The sequence below is a fragment of the Triticum aestivum genome, chromosome 5B (assembly GCF_018294505.1).
Source record: "Triticum aestivum cultivar Chinese Spring chromosome 5B, IWGSC CS RefSeq v2.1, whole genome shotgun sequence".
NCBI classification, from domain to species: domain Eukaryota; kingdom Viridiplantae; phylum Streptophyta; class Magnoliopsida; order Poales; family Poaceae; genus Triticum; species Triticum aestivum.
In genome coordinates this window covers 80,338,172-80,350,204 of record NC_057807.1, presented here as the reverse complement: position 1 = coordinate 80,350,204, position 12,033 = coordinate 80,338,172, and positions in this window count along the sequence as shown.

Here is a 12,033-nt window from a genome sequence, read left to right as displayed (position 1 = left end):
CAACAGTTGTTGCTTGGCCATGGTCAGAGGAACTGCATCTTTAACCTTTTGCTCTGTATCTTCCTCTTTTGTCGTTCCTTCAGTTACTTGTCCAACACCCCAACCTGCTGGTATTGGGATTCCTCGGCTAACCAAATAATCAGCATAGTTGCATCCCCCCCACATCAGCAACTTCCCAGAAATACAAATCACATGAATGTTCCCTTTTCTGCACAAATCAAATTGGAAGATCATCAACCAAACTATTAAAAAATCAGCAACTGAAAGCAGCAGAACAACACTTAAACATATTATTACCCCATAATTCGGGCATTTGTAGAAGACTTGGCAGGCTTGAGAAGCGACGGATGACTCTGCATAATTTTTAGCAGTGGCACCACACCAATGACAGCGGGTTGCAATGAGAAACCGGATGCGGTGCGTGTGCCGGTGGGGGTGTGATGATACCCACATGCGATGGTACGGGTGGCGACTTGGCGCATATCTGGTTGTTTCCTACTAAAGAGCAGGTGGACGAGGAGCTAGCGGACATGGTTGCTATGTCCAGAGCTTCTGATGCTAGGTAGAGTAAGTAGAGAAGAAGAGAAAACATTCGATATGTCAGTTTCATTACTTGCAGAGTAGCATAACACCATATATAGTCATAGTCTAGGTTTGGATTCAAACTAGCTACAGGAGCACGTTGATACGTCTCCAACGTATCTACTTTTCCAAATAGTTTTGCCCTTGTTTTGGACTCTAACTTGCATGATTTGAATGGAACTAACTCGGACTGACGCTGTTTTCAGCAGAACGGCCATGGTGTTATTTTTGTGCAGAAATGGAAGTTCTCGGAATGACCTGAAACTTCACGGAGTCACATTTTGGAATTAAGAAAAAAATATTGGCAAAAGAATCAACAAAAGGGGGCCCAGACCCTGTCCACGAGGGTGCAGGGCTTGCCCCCCCCCCCAGGGCACGCCCCCTGCTCGTGGGTCCCCTGGACCTCCACCGACCTCAACTCCAACTCTATATATACATGTTCGGGGAGAAAAAAATCAGAGAGAAGGATTCATCGCGTTTTACAATAAGGAGCCGCCGCCAAGCCCTATTCTTCCTCGGGAGGGCTAATCTGGAGTCTGTTCGGGGCTCCGGAGAGAGGAATCTGTCGCCATCGTCATCATCAACCATCCTCCAAAACCAATTTCATGATTCTCACCGCCGTGCGTGAGTAATCTCATCGTAGGCTTGCTGGACGGTGATGGGTTGGATGAGATTTACCATGTAATCGAGTTAGTTTTGTTAGGGTTTGATCCCTAGTATCCATTATGTTCAAAGATTGATGTCGCTATGACTTTGCCATGCTTAATGCTTGTCACTAGGGCCCGAGTGCCATGATTTCAGATCTAAACCTATTATGTTTTCATGAATATATGTGAGTTCTTGAACCTATCTTGCAAGTTATAGTCACCTACTACGTGTTATGATCCGGCAAACCCCGGAGTGACAATAGTCGGGACACTTCCCGGTGATGACCGTAGTTTGAGGAGTTCATGTATTCACTAAGTGCTAATTCTTTGGTTCAGTACTCTATTAAAAGGAGGCCTTAATATCCCTTAGTTTCCATTAGGACCCCGCTGCCACGGGAGGGTAGGACAAAATATATCATGCAAGTTCTTTTCCATAAGCATGTATGACTATATTCGGAATACATGCCTACATTACATTGATGAACTGGAGCTAGTTCTGTGTCACCCTATGTTATAACTGTTGCATGATGAATTACATATGACATAATTATCCATCATTGATCCATTGCGTACGAGCTTGTCACATATTGATCTTTGCTAAGTTACTTCTTCGTTGCCACTGCTACGATTGTTACAAAACTGCTACTGTTACTTTTGCTACCGTTACCGTTACTTCCATACTACTCTGCTACAAAACACTTTGCTGCAGATATTAAGTCTTTCAGGTGTGCTTGAATTGACAATTCAGCGGCTAATACTTGAGAATATTCTTTGGCTCCCCATGTGTCGAATCAATAAATTTGGGTTGAATACTCTACCCTCGAAAACTGTTGCGATCCCCTATACTTGTGGGTTATCAAGACCTTTTTCTGGCGCCGTTGCCGGGGAGCATAGCTCTATTATTTGAGTCACTTGGGATTTATATCTGTTGATCACTATGAGGAATTTGAAAGATAAAATAACCAAGATTTTTCACTCAACTACGAGGGGAGGTAAGGAACTGCCATCTAGCTCCGCACTTGATTCACCTTCTGTTTTGAGTAAACTTGCGACACCTACACCTGCTATTGATTCTGATATGTCGCATGTTATTGATGATGCCACTTCTGCTATGCATGATGCTTATGATGATACTACTTCTTTGCTTGATAATAATGTGCCATTAGGTGAATTTCTGGATGAACAACTTGCTAGGGTTAGAGAGAATGAAATTACTGAAACTGATGATATTAATGAAAGTGATAATGAAGATTCTCCCCCCTAGATATGAATTGCCTGAGGGTTATGGTATGGATAAAGAAACTGCTAGAGACTTTCTTGCTTGCAATGATAGATATGATCTTAAGAAACTGTTAGCTAAGCGGAAAGAAAAGTCTCTGAATGCTAGAATGAAATATGACCCTGCTTTTGCTACTTCACCTATCTATATTACTGATAAGGATTATGAATTCTCTATCGATCCTGAGTTAATTACTTTGGTTGAATCTGATCCTTTCTATGGCTATGAATCTGAAACTGGTGTGGCACATCTTACTAAACTGAATGATATAGCCACCCTATTTACTCATGAGGAAAAAATTCGCTATTACTATATTCTTAAATTGTTTCATTTCTCACTAAAGGGTGATGTTAAAATATGGTTTAATTCTCTTACTCCTGGTTGTGTGTGTAGTCCCCAAGATATGATTTATTACTTCTCTTTAAATATTTTCCCGCTCATAAGAAACAAGCTGCCTTAAGGGAAATATTTAATTTTGTGCAAATTGAAGAAGAGAGTCTCCCACAAGCTTGGGGGAGGCTTCTCTGATTACTTAATGCTTTGCCTAATCATCCTCTCAAGAAAAACGAAATACCTGATATCTTTTATAATGGACTAACTGATGCTTCCAGAGACCACATGGATAGTTGTGCTGGTTGTGTTTTCAGGGAAAGAACTGTTGATCAAGCTGAATTTCTATTGAATAATATATTGAGTAATGATAATGATTGGACACTTCCTGAACCAACTCCTAAGACAACTTCGAAGAAAAGGGGTATTGTATTTCTCAGTCATGAAGATATGCAAGAGGCAAAGAAATCTATGAAATAAAAAGGTATTGAAGCTGAAGACGTTAAGAATTTACCGCCTATTGAAGAGATACATGGTCTTGATAACCCGACATGGGTAGTAAAGGTAAATTATCTTTATACATTTTATGAAGGCGATATTCCTCGTAATAACTCTGCTAGTCAATGCCTGGATGATTTTGATAATTTCATTATCAAACAAGAAAACTTCAATGCTTATGTTGGTAGACAATTGAAACGTAATGCTTATATGGTTGAACACTTGAGTGATTATATGTCTAGAGTTAAAGGTGACCGTAACCTTATTAGTAAACATGCATCCATGGTTACCACTCAAGTAGAACAAGTACTTAAGGCACAAGATGATATGCTCAATGAATTGAATAATAAGAACAATGATAATGTTGTTAGAATTGTGAATAGCGGTGGTAAAATGACCCAGGAACCTTTGTATCCTGAGGTCCATCCTAAGAGAGTTGAGCAAGATTCTCAGAGCACTAACATTGATGCACCTAGTCCTTCTAAGAAAAAGAAAAAGAATAAGGATAGGACTTTGCATGCTTCTAGTGAACATGTTGTTGACACACGTGAGTATCCCAATGATATTTCTATTTCTGATGCTGAAACACAATATGGAAATGAACATGAACCTAGTGATAATGTTAATGATGATGTTCATATTGATGCTCAACTACTAATAGCAATGATGTAGAGATAGAATCCGTTGTTGATCTTGACAACCCACAATAAAAGAATCAACGTTATGATAAGAGAGACTTCGTTGCTATGAAGCACGGTAAAGAAAGAGAACCATGGGTTCAGAAAGCCTTTTCCTCCTAAACCATCCAAGAAAAAGGACGATGAGGATTTTGAGGGCTTTGCTGTGATGATTAGACCTATCTTTTTGCGTATGCATTTGACTGATATGTTTAAAATGAATCCCTATGCTAAGTATATGAAAAATATTTTACCAATAAAAAAATATACCGGAAGCTGAAGTTTCCACCATGCTTGCTAATTATACTTTTAAGTGTGGAATACCAGAGAAACTAGGAGATCCACGAGTACCAACTATACCATGCTCCATTAAAACAAACTATCTTAAAACTGCTTTATGGGATCTTGGAGCCGGTGTTAGTGTTATGCCTCTCTCTTTGTATCGTAGACTTGATTTGAATAAGTTGACACCTACTGAGATATCTTTGCAAATGGCCGATAAATCAACTGCTATACCCGTCGGTATTTGTGAGGATGTGCCTGTTGTGGTTGCAAACGTTACTATTTTAACAGAGTTTGTTATTCTTGATATTCCCGAGGACGACAGTACGTCGATCATCCTTGGTAGACCCTTTTTGAATACTACAGGGGCTGTTATTGACTGCAACAAAGGCAATGTCACTTTTCATGTTAATGGTAATGAGCATACGGTACACTTTCCGAAGAAACAACCTCAAGTTCATAGTATCAGTTCTATTGGAAAATTTTCAACTATTACTATTGGAGTTTTTGAATTCCATTTTCCTACTGTCGAAAGGAAATATGATATTCTTATTGTTGGGGACATGCATATCCCCATTAAGGTAACATAGTGTTATTCGGAAATTTTCCGGTTTCGTGTTATTCGGAAGAAGTTTGTTAACTAGACTTGATCAACCTTGTTAGTGGATTCCTTTTTGATGAGCATGAGATGGATGAAGTTAGAAAGAACAACTCTCTGTACCAACCTTTTACTTTCTGTTCTTTTGATTTAATAAAGCAAAATTAGTATTTTCTGTCTGTTTTCAGAATTATTCGTGCAATAAAAAATACCCCAAAAATAAAAGTTCTCCAAATGCCCTGAAAATTAAGTATGATTTTTTGTAGAATATTTGAGAATTTCTGGCACTTAGAACACACCAGGACGACCCACCATTTGGTCACGAGGCTGGAGGGCGCGCCCTACCCCCTGGGCGCGACCCCTAGCTTGTGGGTCCCACGTGGCCCCCTCCACTTATTCCAGCACACACACACTTCGTCTTCCTCCAGAAAAAATCATCTCATAGCTCAAACTCGTGTTCTCGCTCGTTTTGCTGCCGTTTTCGATCTCATTGCTCAAAGCTCCATTCACAAAACTGCTTTGGGGGATTGTTCTTCGGTATGTGACTCCTCCAATGGTCCAATTAGTTTTTGTTCTAGTGCTTTGTTTATTGTTGTTTTTTGCTGCTAAGGTGACCCTGTTCTTGAGCTTCCATGTCAAATTTATATGGTCAAAAGTAGTTTTAATGCATGATATAGCCTCTAGGCACTTGTGGGTGTATTTGCTATCAATTTTGTTGAGTTTGATTCACTTCTATTTTGAGTCACTAAAAATTTCAGAAATTTTTTCAGAGGAAGAAAAATGTTTAGGAAAATTACCAAGGTGGTTCTTCAAGGAAGCAAGCACCGAGGCTTGCAATACGTGAGCTGGACCTTGAACCATGAAGAGAAGCTCCAGTGCGGCCTTGCGAATGGCCGTCGGATGAATTTATGATCCAAGCTGGCTTCAAGGATGAATTTGATGAGTATGTGCGTAATGCTAATCTTGAGGACTTCGTATCAGATAAGTGCCGCCAATACTATCACCTCACTGATTCCTTTCTGTGGAGGTTTAACTTTTCATCTAAGCACAATACTCACACTGTTATATTTGACCTGTATAATAAATCATATACAATGGACCTTGAAGATTTTAAGACTGCTTGCAAAATCCCACAGTGGGGCATCTTTAGTGAACCTTGCAAATCTGAATTTAATGATTTTCTTGCTAATATTAATGTGGGAGAAACTAGAGATATTACACAAGATACCATAGGGAGTATTCATTTTCCTTCCATACATTACTTGCTCTCTTTATAGGTAGATGCCTACGGTAAGGATGAGTTGTGCCACATTTGCATTCCAGATCTTAGTGTCCTCAAGAGTGCGGTGCTAGGTGATAAACGATATAACTTGGGGGCCATTGTTGCACGGAGGTTACATATTAATGCTAAAAATGGAGATTTATTTGGTGGAATTTATGTAACTCGTTTAGCTGATTATCTTGGTGTATCCATCAATGAAAATGGTATTGAGTTGCCACCTGCTTTTCTAGATTATAATGCTATGGTTCGCCATCAGTTTCTTGAGAGGAATGAACAGTCCCTCTAGTATCGACTAATCCTTAACAGACGTCGTGATGTCCATATTACTCTTCCTGCTCCTACTTTCTTTAACTTCCAGGCAAATGGGAGATATTTTCTAACCAGTGAGGAGGCAAATGAATATTAGAGGAAAATGAAGGCTGCTCGCCTCCAGGCTGCAACTCTTCAGGAAGTAGCTGCTGCATCTCCGTACAACCCAATTACAACTTTGGATATCTGTCAGGCCAGCCGTGGGCTTAGACCAACTTAGGTCAAAAGCCTAATCTTGGGGGAGTATGTATTTATCATCGACATTACATTCATGTTCACACACTCATTCTAGTTGTCGGTGTTCATACTTTTGCATTGTACTATCCATGCTAGTTTATTTTCTTTTCTTGCTTTCTTCTTGTGTGTTTGAAAAACTTTGAGAAAAACCAAAAAAAATAGTTGTAGCTTTTAGCTAGTTTACCTTCCATGCTTGCAGTAGTAGTAATTAAAAGAAAACACAAAAAGATTTCTCATTCTTCTTTTGCTTGTTGGGAGTTTTCCCGTGTAAATAGTTTTTCTCATTCTTTGAAATTCTTTTCTTTTCTTGGGGGTCAAAAGGAGAAGACCACGATGAAAATGATGAGTGGCTCTCATATACATTATTGATGATCTAACCAAGAGCCCATATTACCTTGTCTTCTCTCTTGAATTAAATGTTTGCAGATTCCAGCTTAGTCGAATGCACGTGCACTATTATTATTATCCGCACCGTTCGGTCATGCAAGTGAAAGGCAATAATGAAGATATATGATGAAATGACTGAGATGAGGAAAAGCTAGTATGAGATCGACCTATCTTATATTTGTAAATATGATTAGTTCATCGTTCCTGATTCAGCCTATTATGAATGAAACATGTTTTCAATGACAGTTAGAGATTATAGTTATTCATGACATGCTTAATTAGCTAGGAGTTTATAATGGTTTACCTTGCGTGCCAACATGCTATTAAAATGGTTGTGATGTGGTATGATAGGGTGGTATCCTCCTTTGAATGATTCGAGTGGCTTGACTTGGCACATGTTCATGCATGTAGTTGAAACAAAATCAACATAGCCTTCACGATATTTATGTTCATGGTGATTTATATCCTACTCATGCTTGCACTCATTGTTGATTAATCCTAATGCATGTTCATGACTGTTGTCGCTCTCTAATTGGTCACTTCCCAGTCTCTTTCTAGCCTTCACTTGTACTAAGCAGGAATACTGCTTGTGCATCCACTTCCCTAAACCCCAAAGTTATTACATATGAGTCCACCATACCTTCCTATATGCAGTAATTAACTGTCGTTCCAAGTAAATTTGTATGTGCCAAACTCTAAGCCTTCAAATGAAATTCTGTTTTGTATGCTTGAATAACTCATGTATCAACTAGGGCTGTCTATATCTTCCATGCTAGGTGGGTTATTCTCACGATGAGTGGGCTCCGCTCATCATTCACGAGAAAATGGCCAGTAACCGGGATGCCCAGTCCCATGCTCAAATCAAATCAAAATAATTGCAAACAAAACTCCCCCAGGATTGTTGTTAGTTGGACGGTACCCATTCTTTCGGACCAGCCGTGGAATGTGCTCGTTGGTGGTGGGGGAGTATAAACTTTACCATTCTGTTTGGGAACCGCCTATAATGTATGTAGCATGGAAGATATCGAGATCTCTTGGTTGTTATGTTGAAAATGAAAGTATACCGCTCAAAATATTTTTTATCTCTATTTCAAAACTCGAGCGCTGGCACCTCTGCAAATCACTGCTTCCCTCTACGAAGGGCCTATCTATTTACTTTTATGTTGAGTCATCATCCTATTATAAAAAAAGGCGCCAATTAGAGAGCACTGTTGTCATTTGTATGCATTGTTATTAATTTACATTGAGTATGACTTTGACTGGATCTCTTTTACCATGAATTACAATGTCTAGTCAGTCCTTGATCTTCAGGGGTGCTCTGCATTTATGTTTTGCGGTCTCAAAAAGGCCTAGCGAGATACCATCATGTTATATCATGTTATGATTGTTTTGGGGAAGTGTTGTCATCCAAGATTTATTATTATTGCTCGCTAGTTGATTATGCCATTGATATGAGTAAATATGAGACCTAAATGTTATTGTGAATGTGGTTAGTTCATAATCTTTGCTGAAAACATGAATGTTGGCTTTACATATTTGCAACAACAAGATCAAACAGAGTTTTTAAAGATTTTTCTTTATCACTTTCAGTTTGTCAACTGAATTGCTTGAGGACAAGCATAGGTTTAAGCTTGGGGAGTTGATACGTCTCCAATGTATCTACTTTTCAAAACACTTTTGTCCTTGTTTTGGACTCTAACTTCCATGATTTGAATGGAACTAACTTGGACTAACGTTGTTTTCAGCAGAACTGCCATCGTGTTATTTTTGTGCAGAAATAAAAATTCTCGGAATGACTTGAAACTTCATGGAGTCACATTTTGGAATTAATAAAAAATATTGGCGAAAGAATCAATAGAAGGAGGCCCACACCCTATCCACAAGGGTGCAGGACGCGCCCCCCTAGGGCACGCCCCCTGCCTCATGAGTCCCCAGGACCTCCACCGACCTCAACTCCAACTCAATATATTCACGTTCAGGGAGAGAAAAATCAGAGAGAAGGACTCATCACGTTTTACAATGTGAAGCCACTGCCAAGCCCTGTTCTTCCTTGGGAGGGCTGATCTGGAGTCCGTTCGGGGCTCCGGAGAGGGGAATCTGTCGCCATCGTCATCATCAACCATCCTCCATCACCAATTTCATGATGCTCACCGCCGTGCGTGAGTAATCTCATTGTAGGCTTGCTGGACGGTGATGGGTTGGATGATATTTACCATGTCATCGAGTTAGTTTTGTTAGGGTTTGATCCCTAGTATCCATTATGTTCTAAGATTGATGTTTCCATGACTTTGCCATGCTTAATGCCTGTCACTAGGGCCCGAGTGCCATGATTTCAGATCTGAACCTATTATATTTTCATGAATATATGTGAGTTCTTGATCCTATCTTGCAAGTTATACTCACGTACTACGTGTTATGATCCGGCAAACCCTGGAGTGACAATAGTCGGGACACTTCCCGGTGATGACTGTAGTTTGAGGAGTTCATGTATTCACTAAGTGCTAATGCTTTGGTCCGGTACTCTATTAAAGGAGGCCTTAATATCCCTTAGTTTCAATTAGGACCCCGCTGGCATGGGAGGGAAGGACGAAAGATGTCATGCAAGTTCTTTTCCATAAGCACATAACGTATGACTATATTCAGAATACATGCCTACATTACATTGATGAACTGGAGCTAGTTCTGTGTCACCCTATGTTATAACTGTTGCATGATGAATTACATCTGACATAATTATCCATCATTGATCCATTGCCTACGAGCTTGTCACATATTGGTCTTTTCTAAATTACTTCTCCGTTGCCACTATTATGATTGTTACAAAACTGCTACTGTTACTTTTGCTACCGTTACCGTCACTTCCATACTACTTTGGTACTAAACACTTTGTTGCAGATATTAAGTCTTTCAGGTGTGGTTGAATTGACAACTCAGCTGCTAATACTTGAGAATATTCTTTGGCTCCCCTTGTGTCAAATCAATAAATTTGGGTTGAATGCTCTACCCTCGAAAACTGGTGTGATCCCCTATACTTGTGGGTTATCACACGTCTCTCTTTTTCCAAAAACTCAGCAATGTCTCTTTACTGGTACACTAGCTTGTTCTGTACGCCTTCTCAAGCCTTTGATTTTCTTTCTTTTTTGCGAGGAAGGAAAGAGGACAAAATTGAGAGTTCCGCCTTGGTTCGCTCACCGTGGTGCCGCCCTCCGGTATTGTCAACATGGTCAACAACCGAGAGGAATAAGGAAATGACTGTACATGGTGAGGATGACAGTACGGACCCACCAGGATCATGGCAGTAGGCAAGCAAGTGTCTCCTTTATTACAAGAAAAAAAGGGTTCCTCCTGATGGTTTCCTAACATGTGGGTCGCACACCACTGTCAACATAGTCAATAAGCGAGATAACTGCACAAGGAGCGGCAGACACCCAGGACCCAGCAGCGCGCGCAGTAATTCTATTTTTTCGGGACGGAGAAGGGTATCAACTGGGTTGTGCGGGAGTTGTGGCCTGTCTAGCCCAGGCTTTTATTTCATATGTTTACCACATGACCAGCCCAGTTTTTTTTCCTTTCTGAAAATGGCTAGCCCAGCTATTTTTTTGTAGAATAACCAACGTAGGCCTACTTGCTTTTCTACGCCCTGTTGGGCCAGAAATCTTTCAAGACGAGGAGAGATGCATTCGGGCTTGCCTAGAAAATGGGTTATAAGTAATAATAAATGGGTTGTAAAATGAAAAAAATACAGCAAACAGGCATTAGTTCTAAAATACTTTTTTCTTCCGGATTTAGAAATTTTAAATATCATCGTTTTTGTGCAGGTAAAATTTCATTGGATTTAAATTAAGGTATGTTTAGTTTTTAAATTAATTTGAATCTGGCTAGAAATTTCGGGTTGTATGCTATTTGGGACAGATTTGGAGGCTGACTTATGGGTCTACTAGGTTGACGTGTACGAAAGGCTTTGTCAACTTAGTCCACAAACTATTCTAGCAGCAGTGACCATGGGATGTTAATCCAATGGTTGTGCTGCTTTATAATCTTCTTGCTCCAGCCGCCCAAACCAGCACTGGTGGGACTACCTGCTCCCGCCTCCCGTGGCCGGCAGTGCTGCCGTAGAGGCCGCACCGCCCAACCCTACTCCATTGCTGGCCATGCCATTCCTCTACTCACCCACACCTCCTGTTATTTTCTGGCGACAGTAGCCGAATGATACGTCTCCAACGTATCTACTTTTCCAAACACTTTTGCCCTTGTTTTGGACTCTAACTTGCATGATTTGAATGAAACTAACCCGGACTGACGTTGTTTTCAGCAGAACTGCCATGGTGTTGTTTATTGTGCAGAAAACAAAAGTTCTCGGAATGACCTGAAAATCCACGGAGATAACTTTTGGAAAATATAAAAAATACTGGCAAAAGATGAAGGCCAGGGGGCCCACACCCTGTCCACGAGGGTGGGGGTGCACCCTCCCCCCTGGGCGCGCCCCCTATCTCGTGGCCCCCCTGATGCTCCACTGACCTCAACTCCAACTCCATATATTCTATTTCGCGGAGAAAAAAATCAAAGAGGAAGTTTTATCGCTTTTTACAATACGGAGCTGCCGCCAAGCCCTAATCTCTCTCGGGAGGGCTGATCTGGAGTCCGTTCGGGCCTCCGGAGATGGGGATTCGTCGCCATCGTCATCATCAACCATCCTCCATCACCAATTTCATGATGCTCACCGCCGTGCGTGAGTAATTTCATCGTAGGCTTGCTGGACGGTGATGGGTTGGGTGAGATTTACCATGTAATCAAGTTAGTTTTGTTAGGGTTTGATCCCCAGTATCCACTATGTTCTGAGATTGATGTTGCTATGACTTTGCTATGCTTAATGCTTGTCACTAGGGCCCGAGTGCCATGATTTCAGATCTGAACCTATTATGTTT